The sequence below is a fragment of the Bos javanicus genome, chromosome 9 (genome assembly GCF_032452875.1).
Source record: "Bos javanicus breed banteng chromosome 9, ARS-OSU_banteng_1.0, whole genome shotgun sequence".
Taxonomy (NCBI): Eukaryota; Metazoa; Chordata; class Mammalia; order Artiodactyla; family Bovidae; genus Bos; species Bos javanicus.
In genome coordinates this window covers 39,558,694-39,575,748 of record NC_083876.1, presented here as the reverse complement: position 1 = coordinate 39,575,748, position 17,055 = coordinate 39,558,694, and the positions used below count along the sequence as shown (strand labels likewise).

The window sequence follows — 17,055 nt, the reverse complement described above, 5'->3', positions numbered from 1 at the left end:
AACCTCCATTCTTTAGAAAGACCACTTTTATTTAATCTCTTTTCTTAAAACTGATTTATTAATTAATATACTTCTCTTTCTCTAAACAATGTTCATTTTATACTATTTGTTTCATTCAGAATTCTAATTCAGATAAACATTTACTATTTTAAAAGCTCTAAAATAATAAAATTTCAGAAACTCCTATTTATGGCAAATTCTTACTGCTCAGAAGTGATTTTAATTAAAACAAACATATCTGCAGTAATGCTTTTGGGTTCAGGTATCAAAAATAGGGGCTTCTTTGGTGGTCCGGTGGTTAAGAATCCACCTGCCAATGCAGGGGACATGGGTCAATTCCTGGTCCAGGAAGATTCCACACATTATGAGGTAGACTAAGCCCATGCACCACAACTATTTAGCCTGAGTGCCCCAGAGTCCATGCTCTGCAACAAGAGAAACCACCACAATGAGAAGCCAACGCACCACAACTAGAGAGTAGCCCCCACTCACCAGAACTAGAGAAAGCCACACCCGGCAATGAAGACCCAGCGGAGACAAAAATAAACAAATATTTAAGTGTTAAGTTTAAAAGATGATGCTCTGAAAGTGCTGCACTCAATATGCAGGCAAATTTGGAAAACTCAGCAGTGGCCATAGGACTGGAAAAGGTCAGTTTTCATTCCAATTCCAAAGAAAGGCAATGCCAAAGAATGCTCAAACTACCGCACAATTGCACTCATCTTACATGCTAGCAAAGTAACACTCAAAATTCTCCAAGCCAGGCTTCAACATTACGTGAACTGTGAACTTCCAGATGTTCAAGCTGGATTTAGAAAGCGTAGAGGAACCAGAGATCAAATTGCCAACATCCATTAGATCATCGAAAAAGCAAGAGTTCCAGAAAAACATCTACTTCTGCTCTACTGACTATGCTAAAGCCTTTGACAGTGTGGATCACAACAAACTGTGGAAAATTCTGAAAGAGATGGGAATACCAGACCACCTGACCTGCCTCCTGAGAAACCTGTATGCAGGTCAGGAGGCAACAGTTAGAACTGGACATGAACAACAGACTGGTTCCAAATTGGGAAAGGAGTACATCAAGGCTGTATATTATCACCCTGCTTATTTAACTTATATACAGAGTACATCATGAGAAATGTTGGGCTGGATGAAGCACAAGCTGGAATCAAGACTGCTGGGAAAAATATCAATAACCTCAGATATGCAGATGATACCACCCTTATAGCAGAAAGTGAAGAAGAACTAAAGAGCCTCTTGATGAAAGTGAAAGAGGAAGAGTGAAAAAGTTGACTTAAAGCTCAACATTCAGAAAACTAAGATCATGGCATCCGGTCCAATCACTTCATGGCAAATAGATGGGGAACAGTGGAAACAGTGGCTGACTTCATTTTTTTGGGCTCCAAAATCACTGCAGATGGTGACTGCAGCCATGAAATTAAAAGACGCTTACTCCTTGGAAGGAAAGTTATGACCAACCTAGACAGCATATTAAAAAGCAGAGACATTACTTTGTCCCAAAGGTCCGTCTAGTCAAGGTTATGATTTTCCCAGTAGTCACGTATGGATGTGAGAGTTGGACTGTGAAGAAAGCTGAGCACCAAAGAATTGATGCTTTTGAACTGTGGTGTTGGAGAAGACTCGAGAGTCCCTGGACTGCAAGGAGATCCAACCAGTCCATTCTAAAGGAGATCAGTCCTGGGTGTTCATTGGAAGAACTGATGTTGAAGCTGAAACTGCAATACTTTGGCCACCTGATGCAAAGAGCTGACTCATTTGAAAAGACCCTAATGCTGGGAGATATTGAGGGCAGGAGGAGAAGGGGACGACAGAGGATGAGACGGTTGGATGACATCACCGACTCAATGGACATGAGTTCAGGTAAACTCTGGGAGCTGGTGATGGACGGGAAGGCCTGGCGTGCTGTGGTTCATGGGGTCACGAAAAGTTGGACACGACTGAGCAACTGAATTAAACTCAATCATTAGCAGATATTTAGTGTAAACCAATTACTTTATATAAACTATCACCTTCCTTTGAGAACTCATGATCTCAAATTAGACTCACCTGCTACAGAAAGTAAAGTAACATGGAATGTCAGACTTTCCTTTCAGAAATGCTTTACCAAGCATGTGCTATGTGCCAGGCTTTGTGCTCTAAGAACAGAAGAAAAAACAAGATGATTCTTTCCCTTGTGAACCTTTACACTGAGAAACACAAAAGCAAGGCATACAATCTGATAAGCACTATAACAGACAAATGTGCAAAGTACATCAGAAAAGAATGTTAAGGGTTTGGTTTGGTGCAGGGAGTAGATACAGGGACATTAGGTAAATAATTTTCAAAGGGAACACTCCAAGCTGACCTTGAAACATAAGCAGGATTTCATTAAACAAAGAAGAGGGGTCAGAGCCTTATGGACACCAGAAATGTATGAACAAAGTTTGAAGAGTAAAATCCACATTATACTCAAGAAATCAGCAGAAGACAGGTATAGCTAGAACCCAAAAGATGAAGAAATACATAAAAAGAGCAAAGAAGATGGAATTAGCATAGTCTTGTATGATATGCTAAAAAGATAGCATTTTTCCTGTATAATATGGGAAGCCATCAGAGGTTTTCAAGCAAGAGAAACATATGATCAAAAAAAAAAAAAAGAAGAAACATGATCAAGCAAGTATTCTCAATAAGACAGAATGTAGAATGAATCACAGGGTTTAAGCCAGAGGTAGAGAGAACATTGTAAAAGTTCTAGGAAGGATTGATGAAGACCAAAATTAGAATAAATATGGTAAGAATGGAAGGAATCCATTCAAGAGGCCATCCAGATATAGTCTTATCTACTGTGGCCAAATATATATAGAAACATTGTACTTAAAGAAGTATTTGATGAATAAATACATATGCACATATGTGTACGTGTAAACGAGAGTGCTAAGCAGAGAAACAGCTGAAGACTGAGGTTTCCAGTCGGTGTGTTGTCTCAATGAAAGCAAGGCTAGTTACACTATACCTTCTACTCCCACTGACTCACACAGAGCACAGTACTGACAATGAGCCAGTTAGCAAGTAAAGAATAAATTCATTTTGGAGTGTAAATTTTAGGGTGACTACTGGATAGCCAGGAGAAGATGAACAAAAGGAAATAAAGTGCAATCTAGAAAACTTCATTACACAGGCAACTGTTAAAATCAGAAGAGTAAACGTGGCCACAAAGAGAAAGAATACAGAAGAAAAGAGCTGAAAGGTGATGGCCTGGGCTCTTCACATCCTGTTGTTGTTGCTCAGTTGCTCAGTCATGTCCAACTCTTTGCCTCCCTATGGACTGCAGCACACCAGGCTTCCCTGTCCTTTACCATCTCCCGGAGATTGCTCAAACTCATGTCCATTGAGTTGGTGATGCCATTCAACCATTTCATCCTCCTTTTGCCTTCAATCTCTCCCAGCATCAAGGTCTTTTCCAATTAGTCTGCTCTTCACATCAGGTGGCCAAAGTACTGGAACTTCACCTTCAGCCTGGCACCTACCTAATGTTAACATGTATATTGTTTACCAGAGTAAACTGACAATGCTCATGGGTGGAGGCGAAAGGACGCATGGGCTTTCGCTGACCCAAATTTCACCAGTGGCCAAAGAACTTAAGATGATTAATAATGGGACTCATAACCTATTCACAGTAGCAAAGCCACAGGGGTTCAAAGGCCCGTCTCTACTGAATGCCACTCTTCAACAGGTTGTAGGAAACATCAGGGTCCTTGATAACAGGCAAATCTAGATGTAAGACACTACCAGAAAATTGGTCTGCCTTCTAAAAAATAAAAACAAACCAAAAAGGACTCAAAAAAAAAGGCAGAGAATCAGTCTACTCAAGACATGTAACAAGCAATTATGCATGAAAACCTTGGCTAGATTGTGATTCACATTAAAAATAGCTACAAGAATGTATTTTCAGGACACCTGGGAAATTTTAAACATAGACTAGATATTATATATTATTTTACCGTGGTAAATTTTCTTTTTTAATTACTTGTTTTAAACACAGGACAATGGCATCATGGTTATGCAGGAGAATATCTTTACTCTTAGGAGATATAGAAGTATTTTGGAGTACCATGTCATGACAGTGGCAACTTAATTTCATATGGTTCTATGATAACAAAAAATAATTTACATATATAAAAAGAGAAAAAAACATACAAAAATGATAACAGCTAAACCTAGATGGAGCTTATATGGGTATTATTGTTCTAGAGTTTGAACTTTGAACATCTCTGATTTTATAAAATCTTTTTTTTTTTAAACACTATTTATTGCTAAGTCAAAAATACTCAAACACCACAGTACAGTGACTGCCAAATCTAAACTGGAGTTTGTGGGGTTTTTTAAAGTTTCTCTTTAAGGGAGCATTTCAGCTCTATGGAGAGGTGTGATACATAACAAGATGGAGTATCTGGCTGGAGACCAATTTGTCTATGAATCCAAACCAAGTGGACCCATATGGATAGCTTTTATAAAACCATAAATGGTAAAACCGAAGAATCTAGGCACAGACTGCTGTATGGCATAATTAAACCGGACTCACTGCACTCATGGGGTTATTGCAAATTCTGACTAAACCTAAAGAATTTTCAAATAATGTAATTATTCCCTTATTTATTTATGTACAAAATTTTTCTTAATTAAAAAAAAAAAAAACAAAACCGAGGAGGGAAGCAACTAATAAACAGTAGTTAGAGAAGTAAAAGAAAAAGAGTAAATTGTATATAGAAGGCAAAGAACAGTATCAAAAAGTAAGTGGCAAAAGCATCAAATGCAGAAGGGAAGTCAAACTGGAAAGAACGGAAAGGAGGTGGTCATATCAACAGTTGCTGATGTTTCGAAAGAGCATGATTAGTAGAGCAAAGATTCTGTTCAAAATTCTCTCAAAGGAAAACAAAAAAACTGTACAAACTCTATTTTGTTATTACACTTACCTAAAATTGACTCATAGTCTCCTCCCTGTTTTGGAGATGGAGAAGAAATATCTTACTCATTTTGTATATTTTTTAGGAGCTAACAAAGTACCTCACAAATAGCAGAAACTAAACATTTGTTGCACTGAAATAAACTTGTTTATTAGCCTTGATCAACTTAAAAAATATTTTCAGCATAACAGAAAATCTGGAAAATCTTCTTTTAAAAATGTATATCCTAAAGATAAAAAAATATATATTCTGGGGAATAAAATTCAAATGACAGTAAGAATCAAACACCGGTATCTATTGGAAACGTATGCATATTTAAAATTTCACCAGAAAGCAACAATCTCCTAGGAGAGAAGAAAAGTATCAATATTTTGTCATTCTCTAGTCTAGCACCATCAGAACAGAAAGAACTAGATCATCAACCAGCTTCTTTAGTTACACTTTTAGATGTCAGTCTTCACAAAGTTATATCAAATTGTAAGTATCAATGAAAAACAAATATTCAAAAGAGAAACTAGCAAGATATCAAAATCAACATTTAAAATTTAAATACATACACATTTTTCACCGTATTACTACAAGTTCAGCCAAATCTAGACCACTGAGGAATCCTCTTTTGATAAGATTTAAGTTTTTGCATGTTTCTCCTGGCTGATTTTAAGTACCATGATAATAGAGAATGTGATATTGTAATAGAGTAAGAAACATATTGTGGGGTCTTCCTCCAGGGCTCCTGGATCACAGCTCCTAAAATACTTGTAATTTCCTAAGCAATTAGAGCATAGGAGCATCTTTTATTATATTATTTGTTTTTTTACTCATGGAGTATCTCCAGAAGGATAAAAATCAAAGAAGCTCTTCAGTTATTTATAACAAACCCCTTTCAACCACATCTGAGTTTATGTTATAAAGGTGATTTTCAGAAAGTCCCTAGATAGCCCCTGGATGGGGACCGGCTGCAAGGGGAACAAACCAGGTGATTAGAACTTTCAGTGTCCCCTACTGCTGCCCCAACCCAAATGGGACCTGGGGATTTAATTATCCACCAATGGTCAGTAATTTAATCTATCATGTCTACATAATGAAGCCTCCATAAAAATCCCCAAAGTACAGAGTTCAGAGAGCTTCTGGGTTAGTGAATAAGAACCCATCCACTTGCTGGGGAGGGGCGGGCGGTTGCCACATCCCAAAATTCCACAGGAATATAAGCTCCTGTGCTTGGGACACTTCCAGACATAGACCTAACCCTATATATTCTTCATCTGGCTGTTCATTTGTATCCTTTAATATATCCTTTGTAATAAACAAGTAACCCAGTAAGTAAACTGTTTTCCTGAGTTCTATGAGCCATGCTAGTACATGACTGAACCTGAGGAGAGAGTCGTGGGAACCTCTAGTTGGTAGCTGAGTGAGAGGTTGTGGGCAACTTGGGGACCCATCAGTTGCCACCGGCATCTGAAGAGGGGCAGTCTAGTGGGACTAAGCCCTTAATCTTGGCTCTGTATCAACTCTGAGCAATTAGTGTCGAAACTGAGTTAAATTGTAGGATTCCCAGCTGGTGTCTGAGAACTGGTCAGTATGGGAAAAAAAACCTGTACATTTCTGGTGTCAGAAGTATTCTGGGAAGTATTCAGTGTAAGCAGAATTATGAATACTGAGAAAAACAGAGTTCTTCCTTTCAGAGAGTCTATTCCTAACATAGTATCTTTGCTAGAATTCAAACCATTTGAACCATTATAATCCACAATCTGAAATATGGAAAAAGTGATTTCCTTTAAAGGATTTTACTTGAAACTTAAATCAACATGACATATACCATGAAGTAAAAAGTCAGCTATTAGTTATTAAGAATTAATTTTCTTTTAGTTTCCATATAGGTTGACCTGGATTAGTTTGTATAAAAATTCAGGTAGACCTAATGATCCATGTCAGATGATCCATTTCACAGGAAAGTCAACCTAAGATCAAATTCTAGTCACTAAAAACCTAAAAAACTGAAAAACAAGAGGTTAGAAAAAGGAAGCTGTTGCCCAGCCAAGAACAAAAATACCAATAATAATGAGCCAATCAACTTGTAATTTATGAAGGGGAAAAAAGCATATTTGTCATTAAATCATCTTTAAAATATAAAAAGTTATGCTGTCTACTATCCCAACACATTTATAGTAAGAATTATAAAAAATAGCTATATTTCTATAGTACTCAGTATGAGGTAGGCATCAATTCTTAGAACCTCAACTACATTAACTCTTTTAATCCTCATTAACAAGCCAAGGAGCTAGTACTATACTCTCTCCATTGTTACAAATGAGGACACTGAAAGCAGAGAGGTTAGATCATTCTAGATGACACAGCTAGTTAAGGAGCAGATCCAAGATTCACCTGAGTCAGTGCTTCTGGTCACTACAGCTTCATGTCTTCTCTCTCCCCTACTGGAGAAAAGGAACAAAATGTGTCAAGGCTCAGAGGCAAAAGAGAACAATGCATGTGAACTTTAGTAAAGCTGGTTTAGAAAGGGGAAAGCAAGATAAAGCTGAAGGAAAACCAAGCAGGGCCAGTTCAAACAGAACAGGTAAGCCACATTAAGGAAACTGGACTGCATCCCAAGAAGAAAAGGATTTTAAGCAAACTGTGCTTTTGTGAATAGGTAGGAGGTGAGGAGAGAACAGGGAGAATAACATTAAAAGGTCTCTGCTATGGTGACATAAAAGGGTAGGAAATCCAAAAATGGGAGAGCGATATAGCTAATTCACTTTGCTGCACAGCAGAAACACAACACTGCAAAGCAACTATACTCCAATAAAAATTAATTAAATAAACAGAAGACCTCTGCAGTAATTTAAGAGATGACTACAGTCAAAATTAGGATGGTGGCAGAGGAAACAAAAGTAGATGGATCTGAAAGATGATAAGGAAACAGTATCAACAGGCAGAGGAACCAGAGATCAAATTGCCAACATCACTGGATCACAGAAAAAGCAAGAGAATTCCAGAAAAACATCTATTTTTCCTTTATTGACTATGTCAAAGCCTTTGACTGTGTGGATCACAACAAACTATGAAAAATTCTTAAAGAGATGGGAATACCAGACCACCTGACCTGCCTCCTGAGAAATCTGTATGCAGATCAAGAAGCAACAGTTAGAACTGAACATGGAACAAAAGACTGCTTCCAAATATGAAAAGAAGTATATCAAGGCTGTATATTGTCACCCTGCTTATTTAACTTATATGCGGAGTACGTCATGTGAAATGCCGGGCTGGATGAAACACAAATTGGAATCAAGATTGCTGTGAACAATATCAATAACCTCAGATATGCAGATGACACCACCATTATGGCAGAAAGCAGAGAGGAACTTAAAGAGCCTCGTGATGAAAGTCAAAGAGGAGAGTGAAAAAGCTGGCAAAAACTCAACATTCAAAAAAGGAAGATCATGGCATCTGGTCCCATCACTTCATGGCAAATAGATGGGGAAACAATGGAAATAGTGACAGACTTTATTTTCTTGGGTTCCAAAATCACTGATGGTGACTGCAGCCATGAAATTAAAAGATGCTTGCTCCTTGGAAGAAAAGCTGTGACTAACCTAGACAGCATATTAAAAAGCAGAAACATTACTTTGCCAACAAAGCTCTGTCTAGTCAAAGCTATGGTTTTTCTGGTAGTCATATTTGGATATGAAAGTTGGACCATAAAGAAAGCTGAGCGCCAAAGAACTGATGTTTTTGAACTGTGGTGTTGGAGAAGACTCTTGAGTCCCTTGGTCTGCAAGGAGATCAAACCAATCCATTTTAAAGGAAGTCAGTCCTAAGTTTTCATTGGAAGGACTGATGCTTTGGCCACCTGACGCAAAGAACTGCATCATTTGAAAAGATCCTGATGCTGGGAAAGACTGAAGGCAGGAGAAGGGGACGACAGAGATGGTTGGATGGCATCACCAATCGATGAACATGAGTTTGAGCAAGCTGTGGGAGCTGGTGATGGACAGAGAGGCCTGGTATGCTACAGTACATGGGGTTGCAAAGGGTCTGACATGACTGAGCAATTGAACTGAACTGATCAACAGAACATGTGGTTAGAAATGAGGAAGTAAAGTAAGAATGAGGGTCAGTTTTTCACTTGGTCAACTGGGTGCCATACACTGAGTCAAAAAGAACAGACAAAAGCTTTTGTAAGTTGAAGCTGAGTGGACTGTGGTCCTGTCTAAATGAAGATGTCCAAAAGGCATTTGGATAAATCTACTGCTTAGAAGGAAGACATGGGCTAGGACAGAGTGTGAAAATAGATAGAAATTAAAATTATGAGAATAGCAAAGAGACGAGAACCCTGAAGAACATTATTTAAGGAGAAAGACCCCACAGTATTAACAGTCTACATTATATGGTGCTTAACACGACTGGTGGTGATGGTGCAGTTGCTATGTCATGTCCAACTCTTGTGACTCCATGGACTGTAGCCTTCCAGTTTCCTCTGTCCATGGGATTTTCCAGGCAAGATTACTGGAGTGAGTCACCATTTCCTTCTCCAGGGGATCTTCCCTATCCAAGGACTGAACCTAGGTCTCCTTCATTGCAGGTGGTCTCCAGCATCGTAGGCAGATTCTTTACCAACTGAGCCACCAGGGAAGCCCATGGCTGAGTGGTTTCTAATTATGTTAACCATACTCTGGTCTTCCCAAAAATACACTAACTTCACTGAAAGCAAGGACACCATTGCAACTCCACAAATTTTAGCATGTTAAAGGCAATTTCTGGGGTACTTAACCACTGAGATATGGGAAAAGACTAAATAAAATACACTTGACTTTAGGAAAGTCCTTTATTTTGGATTCCTTTGATCTTCCATTGTTCCTCCATGCTTTTAATCCCTCCGCACTTGCTGTACTGATCACTGGAACTCAGCAGACAAAGACGTCCTTGGCAACTGATGACATGAGATTTACACAGTGGTTCTGTGATCTATTCTCTCGTCTTCAACAAACAATAAGCAAACTCAGTGGAAATTACTTTAAGAGAAAAATGGAGTAGTTCTTGTTTAAGATAATAGACAAAATTTGTTCTATTTCTTTTACTACAACAGTAGAAATTTTTACATTTTTATATTACACTGTCAAATCACAAAATACTTGTTCTTTTTGGCCCTCAGTCTTTTCTACATTGGCTGATCTTCCTGATCTCTCTTTGCCTTAGTCTTCGATCCATCAGACAAGGTCAAGCTTTCCAGAAATTTTATGAACTAGTTCTATTCTGAGGTCAAAGCTTTCTTCTCTGTGTTCACCAAGCACATTTCTATACTATACACCCGACATTCATCATATACCACTCTGTAAAGTTACTTTTTCACAGTATGTGATTTAAAGAGCTTAAGGTATGGAATTATACACCTAATATATTAAATCAGACAACAAAGAAATTACGCATAGTCTCATATTACCAGTTTTTACACCTGTTAATTGAAAATAATAACACTGCACAATTTTCAAGATAAATGAGATCATATATGTAAAATATCTAGCACAGTGTCCACTACCCACTTCTTCTACCCAAGAAGTCCACAAACAGATATTTCAGTTGGAATGCTTAAAAGAAATATAGAAATAAGAGCTTCTGAGAAATGCATATCAGCAAAAATGAAACATGAAATTTGAAATTAACCTTTCCTAAATGGGTAATAAGTTTTCTGAGAGGAGGTATCATTATTATTTGTATCTTTTGTAGCCATCACGATACCTTGCAACTGTCAAGTATCTGATTGACTGAATATATTAGAGATCTAATGCTATCGGTTTTCTGCCTTTTCTAATAAGATAGAGGTTTACAGTTAAGAGTCTAAAAATTAAGTTTTTCATTCAACAAATAGTTATGCCAATTGTAGTGCATACTGGACACTACAAGGGTTGCAATAATATACTGAAATTCACAATTTCATAGAAGTTGAAACCTATAGAAGTTCACAAGAGAGTAAAGGAACTAAGTAATATTCATCAGATCAGATAAGATCAGTCGCTCAGTCGTGTCCGACTCTGCGACCCCATGAATCGCAGCACGCCAGGCCTCCCTGTCCATCACCAACTCCTGGAGTTCACTGAGACTCACTTCCATCAAGTCAGTGATGCCATCCAGCCATCTCATCCTCTGTCTTCCCCTTAAAACTGCCTTAATTCCCTCATTTAAAATATTTTTATAACCATCAATTTAATCCTATTTTTCTCAAAGATGTTTAGGTGAGGGAAAGGGAGTGTGGGGAGGGAGAATGAATCCTCCTGTGGCCTGATATAAGCAATACTTTACATCTTCTATACTCCTGATTAGGATAATCTATTGTGGTTATCATAGCTCATGAAGAAAAACTGATGACTTCCCCAATTAGATCAGGAACAAGACAAGAATATCTGCTCTCACCATTCCTATTCAAAATCATACTGGAAGTCCTAGCCAATGCAATAAAATGTGGAAGGAAAGTAAAATTACAGATATTAAGCAAGAAATAAAAGTGTATTTGTATAACTGTCTTTGGAGAAAATTCCAAGAACAACAAGCAAACCCCTGGAACAAATAAACAATTATAGCAAGGCTGCAGGATGAAGGTTAATATGCAAAAGCCAATACTTTCTTATACACCAGCAATGAAAAGTTGGAACTAGAAATTAAAAACACAATTTAACATTTACAACAGCAGGTCCAAAAATGAATTACCTAGTTATGACTAACAAAACATGTACAGGGTCTATACAAGGAAAACGATAAAACTGAAAAAGGAAATCAAAAAAGATCTGAGAGATATTCCATGTATATAGCAAAGAAGGCCTAAAATTGTCAAGATGTCAATTCTTCTCAATTTGATCTATAGATTCAACATAGTCCCAATCGAAATTCCAACCAGTTTTTTTTGTGGACATTGACAAACTCAAGTTGATATGGTAATAATGGAGACAGTTTCTTACAAAAGTAAACATACTTTTTTCATATGATAAAGCAATTGCACTCCATGGCATTCACCAAAATGAATTGAAAACTTGTGTCCCCATAAAAATCTGCACATGAACGTTTATAGCAGCTTTATTCATAATTGCCAAAACTTGGAAGCAACCATGTGTTTCAGTATGTGAATGGATAGATTAACTGTGGTATACCCAGATAATGCAGCGTTATTCAGCACTAAGAAGAAATGAGCTATCAAACCATGGAAAGGCATAGAGAAGAAGCTTAAATGCTTACCACTAAGTGAAAGAAGCAAAACTGAAAAGACTACAAACTACATTATACAACTATGATATTCTGAAAAGAGGAAACTATATAGACAAAAAAATATCTGTGCTTGCTGGGGGCTCAAAGGAAGGAAGGCAGGGATGAATGGATGGACCACAAGTGAGAGAGGACAGAAGGGGGCAGGGCACAACCATTAAAAGAATGACACAGCCGTACAGGGATATGACAAGTATTGGTTAGAACCAACTAGCCCCAAGACGGAGGAAGATTCTACTTCCAGTCTACCTGTCGCCTCACTATACAGCCTTGCTATACACCCACAGGCACCATGACGGTTCAGACACTGACCATAAAAGGTCAAAACGTAGGTAGTGGCTGATTCCCAGAAATCCCCAACCCTTATCCAAGATAGTTAGAATATTCTTCCCACTTTTTCCCACAGAAATAAACTGCCCACAGTGAGGGGCCACTCTTGCTTTCCGAGACATTCACATTGTGCCTATGGAATATGTATCTAAATAAACTTGTGTTCACTTTACTATGGCTTGAATTCTTTCCTGCACAAAGCCAAGGACTCTCACTAGGCTGCCCATTCCAGGGACTTGCCCAAGACTTGTGACATGACCATCCTCTTGTGCCCCTTTCTCCTATAACACAGCGTATGTTTAGAGCAGTAAAATTATTCCACGTGATACTGTAATGGTTGATACATGTTATATATTTGTCAGACCCATAAAATATACAACACAAAGAGTGAACTTTAAGGTAAAACTGTGGATTTAGTTAATAATAATGTAACACTACCGGTTCAATTGCAGCAAACATACCACTACAGCAAGATGTTAGTCACAGGGAGATGGGGGGTGGGGAGAATGAGGTTGAGGTGGTAAAGGGGCATATGGGAACTCTCTTTACTTTCCACTTAATCTTTCTGTAAACCTAAAACAGCTCTAAAAAATAAATTATCTTTGAGAAACTACTGTTTGTAACCATTTCATCACATCCTTCTCACAGAAGTTGTAGAGATGAGGACCTGGGGAAGAGTCTTTCTGTGCCTTGATATGAGCAGTTTACTTTACATTTTCTATGTTAGTCACTAGAAAATCTATTGAGATACTCAACTGATAACAAAATACACCAGAGAAAGATTAGCTAAACAAATAGAAGGCTGCATAATTCAACAGCAGTGAAAACAGCGGACTAGCCTAAAAATGAAGTATGAAAGGGCCTTCAAGAAATTACTTCCAATCTATTGTTGGTAAATACAAAATATCCTCCAAATGGCCAGTGAAGAGAACCAAAGAAAGGAGAAAGGGCTTCAGTGGTAAAATTGCAGCTAACCTCAATAAACAGCCTGAAACTCTTCTAGCTAAGGAAAGCAGTATCTCTGAATAGGAAAAAAATGAAATAGTGAAACTAAGTTGACTATAACATGGAAAGACTCTGTGGAGGGCACAGAGTAGCTATTTAAGAAATACCCTATATCACATAAGGTGTATGTCCTTAATATACAGTATAAAATGCAAAAAAAAAAAAAAGTATAAGATGCAGCCACTTGATAGCAATACAAATATAATTTCAGGAAGACATAAGAAAACCATTCCTCTAATTCCATTAGGAATATATCTAAAAACTTATTAAGTTTAAGAATGCAACATTATTAGCTGCTATAGGTCTTTAAAAAAAAAAAAAACCTGCACTTAAGTATCATCTGAATAAAATTCATAAATGGTTTCATAAATTCAAAGAAAGTAATATCTATAATATCTGGCACCTAAATGGCAAAATATTTGTATTTTTTTAAAAAATCAAAGAAGCATTACCCAGGAAAGTTATGTCATATTATTTTCTTAAAAATAACACATTAAGAAGGTCTCCATAAAAACATATTTTACAAATGAGTGGGATGTGTTTGTTTCTCTACTGAAACAAGAACTAACTTGAGAGAAGAGCATATTAACAAGTTCTGAAGAGAGCTAATTAGCGTGTTAGAAACAAAGATTTTTGGCACATGGGACCTAGAGTAAAAATGTCTGTCCTCCAGTCATGAGTCACCAACGAGGCTGCCTATTTACTGTGAAGCAATCTTTCAGTAAAAGGAGCAGCAAGGAAGAATACAGCATATGAATAATGATTTGGATACCTTCCCAGGAAGAACTCATAGTAAAACTAAGTCTGAGAAAGTTAGATAGCATGCACTATACATTCTTCCTCTTCAGTTAACAGCAGAGAGACTGAAACTTTGTCTGGAGTTCTATTCAAACTTTTCTACTTTTTATGTATTTTAGTAATACTGAATAAAATTTCCAAGTATTAGCTTGGTTTTACATTTTGTGAAAAGCACCATTATAAATTATTTTGTGATGACATTTGTGCAAAGCTCTGGAACCTGTCCCATGCCCATCCCAGCACACACACACAATGACACCAGAAGGCAACACTCTGCTTTACCTTCTGCTGAAAAGTCTGCTACCTCCAACGCTTGAGGTCCATACACGAAGCCCTCCTGGAATCTATGAACACAGCAGAGGCAAAAGGCAGAGAAGTTTATGTAGATTTAAAGTCACACTGCCCAAAACACAAAATGCCAAATGCCTATCACAAGTTTATATGTCTGCCAAGGAAACCAGATTTGGGATTTGACAATGAATAAATCAATAATATATTGATATCATTCAGAGTTTAGTATACATTACATGACTAATTATGTGGGAAAAAAAAACAAAAGTTAACTAATTATAATTCTAAAAGATGAAATTGTAATTCAAAAGTTAACTAATTATAATTCTCACCAATACAGGTGATTTACACTATCAAAAATCCTAACAACAAATTTTTAAAATCACGTGAGAGAGCCAATATAAGGAATATATAAGAAATTAAGTAGAAAAATATACTTCACATAATGAACTATGCTAGACTCGACAGCTCAAGGTACATTCTTAGAACCAGAGACTGTTCGGAATATAGAAGAAAAATAATTAAAAACAGATCTGCAGAGAGGGAAGGGGAAAAGTAGACTGTAAAGATACTCTAATGCCAAGATTTAATTTAAGTCTGACAGCAATGTTGAAATGAGCCAGATACTACATATGCTAGGCAGTATGGGGGAAATCTACCTTGTTCGAATAGTATAAAATAAATATAAGCACGAAACATGAAACTCTTTTCAGAAAACATTCATGTAAAAGATTAAGAACTTAATCGGTAAAATACATAGATCTCAGATTTCGTCTCATTCTTTACTGATACTGGGCTTACAAAATGCAGCTGGTATATGAGAAAAGGAGTCAGATAAATTTTACTAGCTATTAAATTTAAAAGAGGGAGGGATGTTATCTTTATGTAATATAGAAAAATTATTTAAAATATTATCAAATAATTAGGAAAAAAAGAAAAGTATTCTTTTAAAACATGATAATATGTAAAGAAAGAAACACTGCCTTAAGGTCGGGTGGCTTGAATTCAAGTTCCAGCTAAATCACTTAACTGCTTTGTGACATCAGACAGGTCACTTAATCTCTCAATATAACGAGAGTTGTTCAATGAGGACTTTACCTCTCCAACCTGTACTGACTTTACTCTCTCAGACTGCTACTGAGAATGAAATGAAATGTGGTATTACAATCACAGAATGTTACATTTTGCAAAAATTTTATATCGTGCATTTGACATAAATTAACAACAAAAGTTGCTAACTAAGAAACAGAGGGACTATCTGGAAAAAGAAAGGGCAACCCACTCCAGTGTTCTTGCCTGGGAAATCCCACGGACAGAGGAACCTGGCAGGCTACGGTGCATGGGGTCGGGAAAGAGTCAGACACGACTTAGCAACTAAACAGCAACAGAGGAAACATAAAGTGCCAAGCCAAGAAATCTGGGGAGCTGTGTGGGCAAGGAAACCCAAAGATGCAAAGCAAAAGGGCTGAGCTGGTCAAAAGAGCCTAAAGTAGTTGACAAGGCTAAATGCCTGCCAGAAGGTCACAGTTCCCAAAAGATGCTTATATCATGTTACTAATTCAGCAATTTGCCCAGCACTATCTGCCTCAGATGTACCTTCTCTTAACTCCCAAAACAACCTTAATAGACTACACCCTCCTCTAAGTCAGTGCTTGTGACATTTTAAACTAAAGACCCAAGACACAGTAACTTCTTATATATCGCATATATTTTTTAAAAGTCAAAGAGATACGATCTCACCTAATAAAACAATTATGCAGAAAAGGCTTATACAGGATGTATGATGAGCTAGTCACTGTCCTAAAGATCTACAAGTACTAACTCATTTGGTCTTCACAACTTTGAGATAAGTTCTGTTATTATCCTCACTTAACAGATGAAGAAATTGAGACACAGGGAGCTTAAGAAACTTGCCTAAATGTACACAGCCTGAAGTGGCAGACGTGCAATTCAAACCCAGACTGCCTACTTCTAGACTACACTTTTAGTCGCTATATCATCCAGTCTTCTATGAAATTAAAATCACACAAACCAAGCACTTAGCTATATATAAAAAACAATTACAAAATGTTCTTAAGTATTCAATCACGTTGCATTTGCAACATTTCCTTGGAAAATTAAAATTCAAATGATGGTTGTACAAAACATGTTTAAAAAATGAGAAATGCTTACAACATAAAACCAAAAAAAAAAATTCAAAAAAAATTTAAAGGCCTGAAAAAGACTGAAGAACATATATCCAAATAACATTCAAACAATATTTTTATTAGAGTAGCAAAATTGAGTGATTCCATTTCCATTTATTAAGACTTACTGCCATGTGATTACACTAAACTCACACTTTCATATTTTTAAACCTTCAAAAAAAATTCAATAAAATGGATACTAACCCATACCCATTAGGACAGCTATTAAT

General features: G+C 37.0%; 1 protein-coding gene across 2 annotated transcripts in view; it reads right to left on the bottom strand.

Moving 5' to 3' along the window:
* Positions 1–17,055, bottom strand: part of CDK19 (cyclin dependent kinase 19) — a 170,452-nt gene that overhangs the window by 117,721 nt on the left and 35,676 nt on the right. The window contains exon 2 of one of the 2 annotated variants that reach the window (XM_061427572.1): positions 14,631–14,692. The exons of the other annotated variant lie outside the window; for it this stretch is intronic. The gene's annotated coding sequence lies outside the window, so the exon portion shown is untranslated. The remainder of the gene's footprint in view (positions 1–14,630; positions 14,693–17,055) is intronic. 2 annotated transcript variants of the gene reach the window in all.